Here is a 16,506-nt window from a genome sequence, read left to right on the forward strand (position 1 = left end):
CACAGTGATTGCATCAACTTACTTTCACATCAGTAGCGTAGAAGTGTTCCTTTTTCTCCACATCTTCACCAACACCTTATTTATTGTCTTTTTTGATAATGTCCGTTCTAACAGGCATGAAGTGAAAAAAACAAGTTTTGCTCTCGCAAAATCTTGTGAATACTTGGTCCTGAAAGTCTGGACAGGTAGAAGAGTTTTCGCAATGCCAAGTTTGTTTTCTGTCTTAAGACACTTGGCTGGGAAACATGAGCTCTGAATTCTAACTAAACAGTCCTTGCGATTTCACAGCGGTATTTTGCAAGTTCTGCTAGTGAGTCCTGTGGCTGTAATTCCCAAAGTTTAATGTATCTTGTTTTGGCCTTGAGACTTCAATAGCAATGCCAGGCCATCCAGTTCAGCTAACACTATTGTGCTGTGCTGTGCCAAGTCACTTCAGTCATGTTCCACTCTTTGCGGCCCTATGGACTGTAGCCTGCCAGGTTTATCTGTCCATGGGATTCTCCAGGCAAGAATATTGGAGTGGGTTGCCATTCTCTTCTCCAGCGGGTCTTCCTGACCCAGGAATTGAACCTGTGTCTCTTAGGTCTCTTGCACGGGCAGGTGGGTTCTTTACTGCTAGTACTACCTGGGAACACCATTGCAGTTGGCATATTAACATTTTGTAACCAACCTCACTCCGTGCCAACATTCCAAAAGGACAACCTAAATAAATACTTATTTGCCTGAATAAGTCTTGTGTTAACTTCTGCAAATGAAGCCTGAATGTTTTCGAAGTCAAGTTGGTGAGTAATAAAAATATTCTTATCAACGTGGAGCATATGCTGTAATCACAGTGTCATTGTTTTGGAAAGTACTTAGATTATGGCTAAATAGTCCTTTCCGTTTGAAGGAGCCACTGTGCAATCTTGTGAGAGTTCTGTCATCTTTGCATGCTCTGACTTGCCATGAAGTAAAGAACTTCCCCCATAGCTAACCGAACTTTCTTGATTTCTCACTGCTCTAAGCTTTAGAGTGCTGTTTCTTAGAGATGTATTTGTTTCAGTTGAAATTATTCCTTTTTGCATCACATATGCCAACACCTCTATTCTAGGGATCAGCATGTTTTCTCTTTTTAAAAAAATATGTTTAATTGATTGTACTTTGGGGACAAATGGAAAGTTTGAGGTTAGTAGTAACTTAACCTCATTAGTTTGTGCAGATATTTAATTTGGGGAAAGTATCCTGAAATGTATTTGCCACATTTTAATATTTTGCTGTATTGCTGCAACAGGTCCAGTCAGAACCTATCAGAAGTAAACATGAATTTCATGACCAGACAGGAGGAGAGCACCGTCTGCTCTTCATTTATTTGATGCTTCATAACTTTGAGGAGCTCATTCTGCTATCTGCCCATTAACCTGCCCAAGCGTTTTTTGCTGTTTGTTTATTTTGACTTGATTGATTTTATATTTTGGTCCTTTTAGGAATAATCAGAAAGGAGTGATTTGATGATTTTGGTGACTTGGTCCAAGTCCAAAATAAAATAGGTTAATGGGATGGAGACGGACTAGAGGATGAGGATAGCTAGTGTGTTCAGGGGACTGTAGGCTATCTGAGGCGAGACATGGATTTCTTTCTTTCTTTTTTTTTTTTTCCTCTATGCTTTTTCTTTATTGTTGGCCTCTTCCCATGAGAATATCAGTTCCATGAGAGCCACACAGTTGCTTTCTTTATTGCTATATCTCCAGGGTCTCCAGATGAATGCTTTGTTTTTTGTTTTTGTTTTTAATTTTTTTTATTAGTTGGAGGCTAATTACTTCACAATATTTCAGTGGGTTTTTTCATACATTGACATGAATCAGCCATAGAGAGACATGGATTTCTGAGGGAGCTGGCCATGTAAAGACTCGAGGAAAAGCCTTCCTAGGCAGAGGAATAGCTCGGGCAAGGTGCTAAGGTAAAGTTGAGTTTGGTGCATTCAGATGGAAGGTGGCGGTCTGAGGACAGACAGCAGCTCTCCGCAGCAGCATCAGTGTCCCTACGAACCCACTGGTGATGGCCACTGCTGTGAGCTGGGGGTGCGGAGCTGCCAGTTTGGCTCCGCAGTGACGGGAGCTGTCACTACAGAACAGGAGAGAAAGAAAATGGTGGATGCCAAGCTGTAGCCACTTTTGGGGACTTTTCTTTTGCTGAGGAATTTAAAATGGGTTGCGTTGAGACTTCCCTGGTGGTCCAGTGGTTGAGAATCCACCTTTCAATTCAGGGGACACAGAATCAAATGCTGATTGGGGGAACTAAGCTTCCACATGCCGGGAATCAACCAGGTCTGTGCGTCCTGACTAGAGAAGCCCATGAGCTGCAAAGAAGACCCAGCTCAGCCCCCCAAAGTAAAAAACCAAAATGGGTTACACTTTCTCAAGTGGCGTAGAATCGGAGAATTCTCATGAATTCTATTTTTATCTCCAGGCTGTGTTGTCTGGAAAGCAAAGATTATATAAGCAAGAGTCATTAAAGAGGACTTCTGTATTTGTTGAAAAACTGTTGTCAAGAGTTTTATATACAAATATGTATATAACAATCCTAGATGATATTATTAATGTGTATTATTTTAGTCAAGCCACTGATATGCTCCCACTTTTGTGTCAAAGGATTGAGGTAGGTGATGGTGTTTCCTGTTTTAGTCCTATCTCTCAGGATGCTCACAGATGACTTTCCCTCTCAGTTATACTTTTTGGAATATTTGCATCTTCCTCAATAATTAGTTTTTATTTCATGATTTCACTTGTTAATCATTGTGAAGATGTCCTTTTCTGTTGTTCTTTCAAGCTTTTTTTTTTAAAAAAATTGAGAGACATGAAGGACTTAAAACATTTTAAGGTAACACAATATGGTATTGCAAATGTCCTAAGTATTTTCTATATTATGCAATATGACACAGATTTTTCTACATGTCACTAACCTTATACTTTGAAATATATCTCAGTCTTAGATAGGAAAAAAGAGAAATTCAAATAAAGATTAAGTTTTTCTTTGCCTCTTGCCCTTTTTTCTCAACTAGGGCATTTTGATAAGTGAGTACTTTTAGAAAAATTATACAGCCTTAGGAAGGTTAAAGGTGTTTGAAGTATGAGAAAGTTGTTAACTGAGTAAAAAGAGTTGATAGGAAGTTCTGAACTAGAAATTAGCACATTTGCTCCAAATATTTCCTCTAATATATTTAAAATAAAAATTTCTTTAATGTGACATTGAATTTTATTTTTTCCAAACCATTCTTTTCTTTTAAAAACTCCTGGTATAGCATGTGATATTGTTTTTCCTAAATGTAGTTTTTATTACCTCTCATATTATTCATGAATTAATAACCAGTAAACTTGATGGCATAGGAAAATATTACTATCTCTTAAAATTTCAGATGCGTTAGATGAAATTATTAAATAAGCACTAGGAGGTATGCACATTGCATTATGTCACATTTAAAGACACCTTCATAGATGGGATGACCTTACTTGTTGACTTTGCACTTAAACTTATTGTTTTTAAACTCAAGTGGGAGTTTATTTTCCTTATTTAGAGTATCTCAGGGCACAATCTTGCTATAGTTTCTAAATAATAGTTTGAATAATTTTTGCAATATGAATAACTAGCTGAGAATATACATTTCTCTTTCTCCAAGTTTTCAGACTGAGCTAGTACATTTCTTTCTCCAGTTCAGTAAATCTCAAAAAGACAGTGTTATACGATATAACCTGTTAATTTATCGATGGAAAACTCCAGATCTAAGTTACTACTTTATATTTGTAATGAATGTGCTTAATTTGGGATTATTGCCTAAAGGAATTAATGAGCAAAAGAAATAATCTCAAAATCTTAAAAACTCTGACACTTTCAGGCCTGGTTCTTCTTTTTTTTAAAAAAATGTAGATATCATCTTTTATTTTTTTTTTTGGACTGTGCTGTGTGATATGTGGGCTCTTATTTCCCTGACCAGGATCGGATCCATGCCTCCTGCAATGCAAGCAGGGAGCCTCAACCACTGGACTTCTAGGGAAGTCTCCAGCCTTGGTGTTACATTTTTGTTCATTACAAATTATAATTTCACCTGATTATAATATTCTCCAGAATATTTCCCTGACAGTCTGAAGCATAGTTGACCAACGACTTAAGCTACCTGAAAGTGACTTTCAGGTTTTATAATCAAACTACAACCCTACAGACTTGTGATAGATCTGATGTGGGCATTCTGTCTCTGATCAGCTTCATATGTATGCTAAAAATGTCTGAAGTGATCTGAGATAGGTTTTATACTGAGTCTTGCCTTGTACAAATTTAGTCTAAACTTGACAGATCTCCTTAGAGCGTTACTATGTAAAATGGAGACATACTGTAAGTCACCTAAAGCCACAAGTGTCTTCAGTTAGGCATGAAACATTTAAGGGTAACTTTTAAGAACTTTGCAGTGTATTTATTCTCAATGTTATAAAAATTGGCACTGTATATGAACATGAACCAATTTGTGCATGTCTATGAAGCATGTTATAGCAGTTTCCCTTGAGGTAGAATTCTCTTGAAAACCAGCAAGTAGTATTCTTTTTGAATTATATGTTTGTTACAATTGGAAAGTTACAAGTTCTGCTCAGATGCACTAAACAAACTCAAGAAACCTTGAGTATTTCCTGAAAGTAAATCTGAGCCACAAACCTAGGTTATGATCCACCCTCTTTTAGAATGTGCTCCATCTTAGAACACGGCACCATAATCTGTCAACATTTTTTTCCGTTTGAGTTCTGGAATCTTCCTTGTTTTTCACATTAGGGGCTTTATGAATGATCAGGTCAACTGACAATTTTAACAGGTGGAAGAAGTCATAGTTGCCAACTGAGAGGTTTTTATAGATGGAATCCGCTCCCAATATACTGACACAAGGATACAACGAACCCCAGGGATTGGTTTCAGTATTTTGGAAGAGTTTTTGTGGTTTGGGAGATTGCTATTTGTGCTGGCCAAAGCAGGATTTGAAAATTTTACATTAAAACATACATTTCAGAGTTCATTTTCCATCCGAATGAAATCATTAGCTCTGATTTCTCTTCTACAAAGTGAAGGAGTGAAACTGAATGCATTCGCAAGTCTGTGTGAGTTCTAAACTTAAAGATTTTAAATATAATGTGGCTCCCATTGCAGTCTTAAAATTTTTAAGATATGGTGCTCTTTTAAAAATTTTTGGTGTATGATTGCTTTACAATGGCGTGTTAGGTTCTCCTGTACAACATGTGAACCAGTGATGTAGTAGACTTTCTTATTTTTTAACTGGAGGGTCACTGCTTTACAATATCATGCTGGTTTCTGCCGTACATCAACATGAATCAGTCACAGGTATACACATGTTCCCAGGAGGATTTTGTTCTAAGATCTTCATGAATTCCCCAATTCTTGGATATGGAAATACATCATGTTTCCTAAGTGTAGCTTTATGATATAAGTTACCATCTCATCAATATTAGCTGAGATTTTATATCTCATTTAATAAATATAACAAAAAGTTGACTCATCATCAGAGAAATGCAAATCAAAACCACAATGAGGTACCATTACACGCCAGTCAGGATGGCTGCTATCCAAAAGTCTACAAGCAATAAATGCTGGAGAGGGTGTGGAGAAAAGGGAACCCTCTTACACTGTTGGTGGGAATGCAAACTAGTACAGCCACTATGGAAAACAGTGTGGAGATTTCTTAAAAAACTGGAAATAGAACTGCCATATGACCCAGCAATACCACTTCTAGGCATACACACTGAGGAATCCAGATCTGAAAGAGACACGTGCACCCCAATGTTCATCGCAGCACTGTTTATAATAGCCAGGACATGGAAGCAACCCAGATGCCCAACAGCAGATGAATGGATAAGGAAGCTGTGGTACATATACACCATGGAATATTACTCAGCCGTTAAAAAGAATTCATTTGAATAAGTTCTAATGAGATGGATGAAACTGGAGCCCATTATACAGAGTGAAGTAAGCCAGAAAGATAAAGAACATTACAGTATACTAACACATATATACGGAATTTAGATAGATGGTGGCGATAACCCTATATGCAAAACAGAAAAAGAGACACAGAAGTACAGAACAGACTTTTGAACTCTGGGGGAGAACGTGAGGGTGGGATGTTTTGAAAGAACAGCATGTATATTATCTATGGTGAAACGGACCACCAGCCCAGGTGGGATACATGAGTCAGGTGCTCGGGCCTGGTGCTCTGGGAGGACCCTGAGGAGTCGGGTGCGGAGGGAGGTGGGAGGGGGGATCGGGATGGGGAATACGTGTAACTATATGGCTGATTCATGTCAATGTATGACAAAACCCACTGAAATGTTGTAAAGTGATTGGCCTCCAACTAATAAAATAATATTTAAAAAAAAAAAAAAAAAGTTGAGTGTCTGTGATGACTGGTAGAGAAAAAGAAAGATTTATTCAAATAGGAGTGCTGGACTGTTTTCTAGATCTCAAATCTGGCTTTGCATGGCTTTGATCTTGGGAACTGAGAAAAAGAAGATATTGAGTCTCAAGCTGTATCTTAGATCCGTTGATTCAGAATCTGACAGGTAGGTAAGTACCCAGAGAGCTGTAGTTTTAAAAAGCTACGGTTCTGGGACTTCCCTGGTTTTTCAGTGGTTAAAAGTCTGCCTGCCGATGTGGGGAACATGGTTCAACAGTAAAGAATCTGCCTGGCAATTCAGGAAGTGCAGGAGACTAGGATTCAACCCCTGGGTTGGAAAGATCCCCTGGAGGAGGGAATGGCTACCCACTCCAGTATACTTGTCTGGAGAATCTCCTGAACATATGAGCCTGGTGGGCTACAGTCCATGGGATCGCGAAGAGTCAGACATGACTGAGCACACATATATAGTATACATCTTTATTCCTGACCTCATTTGATATATTATCTTTAGCTGACTTTTGCATGAACTGATCCAATATCTATACTATATTGAAGGGGTATTATCTGTTTTCAGATGACAGTATAAATTATCCCAATAACTGTGAATATAAATACAATAAAAAAGGTTGGGCTTATCACTCTAAAATACAAATATTCAATAAAATTCTAAGGGCTTGTCTATTTATTTATATTTTGGAGATAAGTGCTAATTTCAAATAGCCGTATAATGGTGGCTCAGAAGGTGAAGAATTTGCCTGCAATATGGGAGACCTGCGTTCAATTCCTGGGTTGGGAAGATTCCCCTGGAGAAGGGAAAGGCTACCCACTCCAGTATTCTGGCCTCGCGAATTCCTTGGACTGTATAGTCCGTGGAGACACAAAGAGTTGGACACAACCGAGCGACTTTCACTTTCAAGGTGTTTGCTTGTGACAACCTAACATTTAAAAGAATGTCCAGCCCATAGGAGAGGCTGAATAATGGAATGACTTTATGGAATGACTTAATATGTTTGAGTGGAGTTTTGACAATGAATACTGTCTTGAAAGGATTTTTAAAAATTCCATTTGTGTTCATTCAACAATTTTGGGGGGATGATTTACCTGAATGACTGAACAACAGCAACCACTTGAATGACTAGGGGTGTGCCTGGCCTCAGGGACTTCAGAGACTAAAATAAATAATGTTGCATCTGCTCTTGTCACTCTGCTTGCCTCTGTTCGTTGGCCACATTCTCCCTCTTACAGATGTGCTTCCTTTGTTTGGTGAGAGCGGGAGGTCATGGCCAACAGGCTGCTTTAGGTTAGTGACCCCCATGGGAAGAGGGAGCATCTCCCTATGCCAGTGGCCATATATAATATCCCAGAGAAGAACTCTTTATTAGCCTGGGTTGGGTCACATGTCCATTCTTGGGCAAAGCATGATGTCCAAGGAGACTTGTTACTGGCCAGAGCTGAGTTACATGCTATTTCTGTGACTAAAGGTGTGTGTGATATATGTGACTAATGAACTGTGATTAGCAGCTGGAGCCACACAGAGTGGGGAGCAGGGAGATAATTTATTTATGTATTTATAGATTTATTATTATTATTTTACTATAAATACCTGGTAGGTATTTGCCATATCAAAGAATATTTGTTACATAAATGAATGGACCTATTAAGCTTACAAGACTCAGTCCTCCCACTACCTTCCCTTCTAAATACCTCTCCTTTGAAAGGACAGACACAATGTCTTCCTCACCGTTCCCCAAGTATGACAGCCATTTACAGCCTGTGCAGTCGTTCCCTGAAGAAGCAGGAGTGTTGCTGCAAGAATGTTGAAGATGAGACTAGGCAAACAAAACAAATGGTATCTGCAACACAGCTTCCTGTTTGCTGGGGTCTGATCTACAGGGTGGTCTTCCTGCTCTGACTGCACTCAGTGAACTGGAAAGACACGTCAACCAACAAATAGCAGTTCAAAAGGGAGGTTCCTAGAGGGAAATGTTCAAGGTGCCATGCTCAAAGGGCCCCACTTATCTTGCAGAAGATTGGAACCCCTTCTCAGAGAAGATGCCATAAAGAGTGAATTGGAGTTGGCAGGGAGGATTGTGTGTAGCACTCAATAAATATTTGTTGAATGAATGGATGAAAGAAAGTTGAGATAGCATTTGAGGCAGAGTGATCAGTTTATTCAAAGGCACAGACTATGAATGGCTGTCGTATTTGGGGAATGGCGAGAAAGTCATTGTGTCTGTCCTTTCAAATGAGAGGTATTTAGAAGGGAAGGTAGTGGAACGAACTGAGTCTTGTGAACCTACTATGTCCATTCATTTATGTAACAAATATTTTTTGATATGGCAAATACCTACCAGGCACATGTAATAAAAAAGCATTTAAAACAATGAGATTGAATTTTATTTGGTATGTGAGAAGGAGTCATGTGATCAGATTTGAGTTTTAGAAAGAAAATTCTGGCATCCATATGTAAATGTATGTTTCCAAGGAAAGGAAAGATACTTGCTTATTCATTCACTTTTAACATTTATTTATTCCACTCTAGCTTGCTCATGTCTCTGAGTCTTTTGACTCTTCTTTACTATTAACCATGATAGCTGTGATGTTTCTGTTCATTCAGTGATGGCTGTCACTTTCTTCTAGCCATGGATTAGTATTGTCTCCGCAGGTCTTGGCAGGGGTGAAGTGCTCTGTCACAGAAGGTTCCTGCCATCATAGAAACTCTTTCTAGTCCTGTTGTATGTCCTGTTCCTACTGATGTGGCATCCAGAATTCCACTGTACACCTCCAGTTTCTGCTGGTACATCATGGGGTCTTGCGGCAACATTAAGGTTTTATCTCTTTGCTTGTTAGAAGATCCTATACTTCATTAGGATTTTATTTTGACTTAGTCCTAGTTAGTCCTTAGTCCTTGTCTGGTGGGCAGGAGGTTGGAGTAGATCAAGAATGCTGTGTGTGTGTGTGCGTGCGTGTGTGTGTGTGTGTGTGTGTGTGTGTGTGTGTGCATGCATGTGTGATCTTGTAAGGCAGAAGTTCCTTTATAACTTTTAAGAAAGGGAGGTCTGTCACTACTGATGACATATTTAAAATCATTTAAAAATCAAATGGACAAACTGTGGCTCAGGCATCCAAAATAGAGCCATGGATAGATATGGCCATTATTGGATATGTTTTCAGACTTGTTTCTTCATCAATGAGAACTTGACTTTTCTGAACTGTTTCAAATTCAAGGACACTAGCAGCCATTCTCAAAACAATTATCTGCTACCAGCTGCAACCTTATGGTCTGTCTAGAGGTCTCCCCTCATTACTATGTGACCAATGCTTGTTTAACAAGCATCCTTACTTCTAGCCAGCTCTTGACAAACAATTTATGAAATTTTGTAGTTTTTTCCTGTGTAAGTCTCCTCCATTTTGTAGTCCAGTGGAACACAATTTAAGTGTTTCTTGAATCTCCTGGGCTAGAGTCCTTGGCTCAAATAAAACTTTATTCTATTCCTTATCATAGATTGTTCAGTGACTATTTGTATTGACACTAGCCTTTAGCAGGGAGGAGTGAACCAATTATTCAGGCCCAGATGTCTCAGGAAAATCTTAGAATTTAAGGTTTTTAATGTTTTCACTTAGATATCACCACCCCCTATCTTAGGTTCCCACTCCATCAGAATCAGAGAATCAGAGCCCTGACTTTGGAGTAGTGAATGGCTCCACGTTGAGAATACAGCCTCTCCCGGGGCTTTGCTACTCTTAAATTAAGTTCTGGATTGGATCCTAAATTTTTCTTGCCTTTTGGTTGTGAAAGATGAGAGTCTGTTTGTATATAGCTGAAGGAGCCCCCTGACTTGCACAATTACACTTTCATTGGTGATCAGTCACAATCACTCTCAGGAGTTTATTGTCTTTCCCCAGAGTATCTATGGGTCCCGTCATGCATCCAGATGTCTGATATGCTGCGTCAGCCCTGCTCCCCTTGCATGGTACACAGGCCCAGACCTGCACAGGTGAGTTCTGACAGCTGCTCCACTACCTGTGCCGGGTTCTGTGCTGCCCCAGTGATGGCCAGCAGGTCAGCTCTTCACCTCTACGCAATCCTTTCCAAGAGAGTTTGGGATGGACATGTACACACTGCTGTATTTAAAGTGGACTGTTAGGTAGTTAGAATAGGGAAAAGGAGTCCAGAATGGCGGTGGCTAAAAGACAAGGAAGGGAAAAGCCCGTGAAAATAGAACAAAGGAAGGTCCGAGGACCGGAGTGAGAACCTCAGGTAAAACAAACAACACTCCTGGCTGGTCCAATTTACATAAGACAGGCCCAGGGACAGAGAAACATATAAAAAGAGGAGCCAAAGCCCTCTTCTCTCTCTCTCTCCCGCGCCATGGGGCGATCTTCTCTTCGTGTCTTTGGATCGACATGCCCTCATGCCTCGAAGATGGATTTTCCTGCTATTATCTAAATAAATAGAGCTGTAACACTGATTTATTTAAGAGCTATAACACGGTCTGTCCTCTGAGAGCTGTGACCCGCCAAGGGGCTTTAATGTTCATCACTCCAAATTTTTGTTGTGACGAGACAAAGAACCGAGGAGCATACACTCGCCTGACAGGACTTACCATAGAACAAAGGTAATTCTGCTCAATGTTATGTGGCAGCCTGGATGGTGGGGTCAGGGGGAGTAGGGGGGAGAATAGATACGTGTATATGTATGGCTGAGTCAAACACCTGGGTTCGATCCCTGGGTTGGGAAGATCTCTTGGAGGAGGGCATGGCAACCCACTCCAGTACTCTTGACTGGGAAATTAAGTTTAAAAAAAAAAAAGACCCCTTCCCAGGTAGGATTATATTTATAGTCCTTAAATATTTTATTTAAGCAACAGACCCTTCACGATTTCAAAGACTTCTAGCAGAGAAATCATTAAGTCTGAATTACCGATAGCACTTCTTCCACATGAGTCATTTTGTGACTTTATTATTTCTAACAAAGCCTGAGTTACTATTAAAAAAAACGAAGACTTTATATCATTCCTTAGCTGTTACAAATAATCTTGTATACTCTTCCTTATTTTTACATATATTTCCTTATTTTTTTGTCATTGTTCAGTTTAAAGATGTGGTTTAAAGTTCACATTTAAAGATGTGGACATGGAGGCTTTTAGAAATGAAGTGAATTATGCCACAAGTCCATACTTGTGCTTCCTAGAGGCTCTGACCTTTCCAAATCCTACAAGGCCTTGGACTTATTTATGATCTCTTGCAGCCATATGGCCTTCCCTGGTGGCTCTGATGGTAAAGGATCTGCCTGCAATGTAGGTGACCTGGGTTTGATCCCTGGGTTGAGAAGATCCTCTGGAGAAGGGAATGGCTACTCCAGTATTCTTACAGCCAGATAATTTAGCAGTGTATCTATAATTCAAGAGCCAAAGGGGAGTGGGAAGGGGGGAAGAAGACAGTGTGAGCCTTTTTGAAATGAATCCAATTACATGCTGTAAAAGAAAAGAAGCCTCATTTTGCCTTGGGCAATGAAATACCTTGGACCCAGGCTGGATACAGGCAGGGGGGAGAAAGACCAAAGGGAAGTGAAGAATTCAAGAGATTTACCCCGGGGTAGGGAAGCGATCCTGATAAAGTGGCACTGAAGACCACATTTGTTCTGGGAGCCTGAGACCAGGAAAGACAGAGACGTTTTCTTGGAAAATGTTCAGAAGAAGAGTCAGGAAAATGATTGAGGGGGTTGGAGGCACTGATTTAAGAAGCCAGGTAAGGGAATGAAATAGGTTCACCTTGGCTTAGAGACAACAAAGATAGGCCTTGATAACCATCTGCAATTATTTGGATGTATAAACACCAAGGAAGGTAAAGTGCTACTTGGGGTAGAACAAGGAAAGTATAATTACCTGATAATTAAGATAATGAAAAGAAACCTGAATATGAAACAATTCCTATTAACAAGAAAGTTCATGGCAGTTCTATTATGAACTCTGTGGCTTTAAAGAACTGATTTTACCAAAGATAGAAACTGTAGAACATAGTTTATTAACTCAAAAGAGAATCTGGTTTTAATGCTATAAAGTGTATTGTTGTTTAGCCTCTCAGTCATGTCTGACTCTCTTGAGACCCCATGGACTGTAGCCCACCAGGCTCCTCTGTCCACGGGATTTCCCAGACAAGAGTACTGGAGTGGGTTGCCATTTCCTCCGCCAAGAGATCTTCCCAGCCCAGGGATCGAACACATGTCTCAGCACTGGCAGGCGGATTCTTCACTGCTGAACCACCAGGGCAGCCCCGAATTGCATTGTACCTGAATTTAACTATTATATAAAAGAAAAGACAAATTCTGCAGGATTGCACTAAGCAGATGACGTGGTTATTCAGGTGGTTGCCAAAGACACCCTTTTTGCCATTTACTCCTGATCTGTGAAGTGACCCTAGGTGACAGGAAGGCACAGGATGTCCTCTCCAGCAGGGAGGTTCAGTGACCTAAGGAGTGGTTGGCTCCTTGGCCCTGGGTGGGCAGGGCTGTGGTTTCTTCTACGTGCCGTGAATAAGCAACTATGAGGAAGGAACTATGCCTTGTCAAACCACGCTGTATCCTTGACGGTAACGTTTAACCTACACCTTCAGATTCAGTCCTTGACATCTGCTATTTTAAAGTGCAGTCTTTACCTCTTTGTGCATTGTATGCTGTTTTTTTATAAATTGGTTACAAAATTCTCATACGTTGTGAATATTGGCAAATCTTAACTACTGCTGACATTTTGAGATGGTGTATAGAATCCCTGACACATGCTTATTTTCACCCATACATAGATACTGGCTGATTTGTTTTTGAGAGGAATTTGAGTCCAACAGTATATCTCAAACTTCTTGCAGTGGAAGAGTAGTTTTGTTTTTTAATTTTCAAATTTTTGTGGATGGATGCTTTTTAGAATACAATAAAATTAATTATGAGAAATGAAATTAAAACCCTCAAGATCTAAAATACAAACCCTAATTTATTTATTTATTTATTTTAGATTTAACAGACAGAATGAATTTTGTAAATTGTTACAAAGTTTCTAAACACTCTCTCTCCTGTGTTCCACAGACAAGTCTGGAGTTCTACATTCAATTCTGTCATTTCCTAATCATGTTGCCTGTGGCAGCTCATTGACCCACCCAGAGCATGAGTTTTCTTGCTCCTGAAATGGATCTAATGGCTCCTGTCCTTTCACTCCTGTATGGTGAAGGTTGTGGGGCAGGAAGGGAGGAAGCTTGGCTTGTAACTAGTGAGGTGCTAATTGCATCTTATAGACCACATGGGTGAAATTGTTCCTGTGTGATGTGCTTGAGATAGTTTTTATTTGTTTTTGCAAAGAAGTGACTTTTTCGTTGAGTTAAATCTTTTACATTTAAGGAATTTTCTTAAATTCAAAACTACTTAATTTTGAATGCTTTTCCTTAAAGAATACATATATCTATGTATGTATGTGTGTATTTTTTGTTTTTTACATTTAACTGGGCAGTGGAATCAGGGAGCCATTAGTGTAGGTCTCAAGAAGTTATGTGTGTTAGGATAATATTCAGAAATTTTCAATCATACATATTGGCCTCTTGCCCCAGATTCTGATGTAGCCTCTTCTCCCCGAGTGGAATATAGTTTTTCAAGGTTCATGTGTTATCTCTCTTTCTTAAAATTTTGTGTCTTATAAGTGCATGATAAAACATAAGAAGGGTGGCCTTCCCTTGTGGTTCAGTGGTTAAGAATCTGCCTGCCAGTGCTGGGGACATGGGTTCAATCACTGCTCAGGAAAAATCCCACCCGTGGGGACAACCAAGCCCACACGTTGCAACTACTGAAGCCCGCACACCCTACAACTTGTGCTCTGCAAAAAGAGAAGCCACTACAATGAAAAACCCACACACCACACCTGGAGAGTAGGCCGTACTCACTACAACTAGAGAAAGCCTAGGCATAGCAAGGAAGACCCAGTGCAGTGATAAATAGAGAGAGAGAGATACTGTCTACAGCTGATAAAACAGAAAGACGTGTATAAAGAAACATCAGAAGGGCAGAAGGATGGGGCATGATTGTATGGTTTCAAATAATCTCAGAGAACATTCAGCCATGAACCCATTTTGATATTTCACCCACTCAACAGCATAATACAAGATGTTTGTGAGCATGCAATGTCAGGGAACGCTGCCTGCCTTTAATATAATTTAATATCTTAGCAGAAGTTGTTGTTCAGTCTTTAAGTCATGTCTGACTCTGTGACCCCATGAACCGTAGCCCTCCAGGCTCCTCTGTCCATGCGATTTCCCAGGCAAGACTACTGGAGTGAGTTGCCATTTCCTCCTCCAGGGGATCTTCCCGACCCAGGGATCAAACCCTGTTTCCTGCATTGACAGGTGGATTCGTTATTGCTGAGCGACCAGGGAAGCCCTAGGAGCCATCACGTTTTTGTAGTCAGTCTTCCCACTCAGTAGGAATGTGAGTGACTTGATATGTTGCTCTTCATGAATGCAGGTCTGAGGAACACTTACACATAGGATTAAGATATAAAGACTAGTTTGTAGCAGCACTGTTTAAAACAGCGAAAAGGTGGAAGCAGCCCAAGTGCCCAGTGATGGGTGAATGGATAAATGTGATACATATATACAGCTTAGTATTTTTCGGCTTTAAAAAGAAAAGAAATGCTGGCACATATGCAGCATGTATGAGCACTGAGGACCCTATGCTAGGTGAAATAAACCAGACACAAAAAGACAAATTACTGTATCATACTACTTATATGAAGTACCTAGAAAAGTCAGGTTAATAGAGATTGAAAGTAGGATGGTGACTGTCAGGGGCTTGGGGTGGAGGGAGCTGTTTAGTGGGTATAGAAGTAGAGTTTCAGGGTTTTTTTGAAAGATTAAGAGTTCTAGAAATTGGTTGTGCATCAGTGTGAGTGTACTTAATACTGAGCTGCACATTAAAAATTGCCTAAAATAGTACAGGTTATATTATATTTTACCACCATCAAAAAAAAAAAAAACTATGATAAATCCTAGGAAATTAAAAATTACTGTGGTCTCCAAATTGTTTTTTCCCTCTAATGTATGACCTTATGTGGTCCATTGCATGATTTCTGAGATGTAATGGCCTTGGTATTGGGCTTCCCTAGTGGCTCAGATGGTAAAGAATCTGCCTGCAATGTGGGAGACCTGGGTTCAATACCTGGGTTGAGAAGATTCCCTTTAGGAGGGCATGGGCTGCAGTCCATGGGGTCGCAAAGAGTCAGATGCGAGTAAGCACAGCACATCGCAACCTTGGTATTAGGACGTAGGAGTATAATCTGTGCAACCAGAAACGTTCTCTCTCCAAATGGCCTCATCGCCCATCATCAAGATATAAGTAAGGTTTTATGGACAGGTTCAAAAGGACTGCTGGTACTTATCTGTTTGCTGGAACATATAATGTGTAAGTTACTTTTCTCTGATCCTGGCCATGGTAGAGTAAGGACTTTAACTTTTTTCACAAGCCTTTCCTTTCCTCAATGTGTTTTTTCCATTGGTTTTCATTTCTGTCAGTCAGTGTCACCTTGCACTTCGGTCTCTTTCCTGCTTGACAAGGTTAAGCCAGTTGATGATCTACAGTTCTGTGCAGCTTTATTTTCCATAGATTTCTCCTGATAACCATAGCGTGAACTCTAGAGTATGTGTTAGGAACTGAAAGGAAGCCAAAGGTTTTTTCATTAGCATTTGTATTCCTGAATTCAGTAATTTTCTGAGGGGCGAAAATAATGTCAGGGTCCTCTATGAAAAAACATAGTTGAAAGAAAAATTTTTTTTTCTTTTTGCCCTACATGAAACAAAATTCAGAGTATAATTATACTAATGACATCTGCCTTTATGCTGTTTCCAAATCAACCTTTTTAAAGTTTCCCTTTATCAATATAATTAAGTGTTCTGCTCTTCTTTGCTCTGATATGTTCTGAGCTACTATGAGAAATTGCTGTGAATAATTTGATTTTAAAGCTTCAGTAAGCATTTTAGGAGTATTTGCATTCTGTATCAGGTGTTAAAATAAGGAAAGATAATACTTGCTTTTAGTCAATTATTTTGTGATG

Source organism: Muntiacus reevesi, chromosome 11 (assembly GCF_963930625.1).
Source record: "Muntiacus reevesi chromosome 11, mMunRee1.1, whole genome shotgun sequence".
Classification (NCBI taxonomy): domain Eukaryota; kingdom Metazoa; phylum Chordata; class Mammalia; order Artiodactyla; family Cervidae; genus Muntiacus; species Muntiacus reevesi.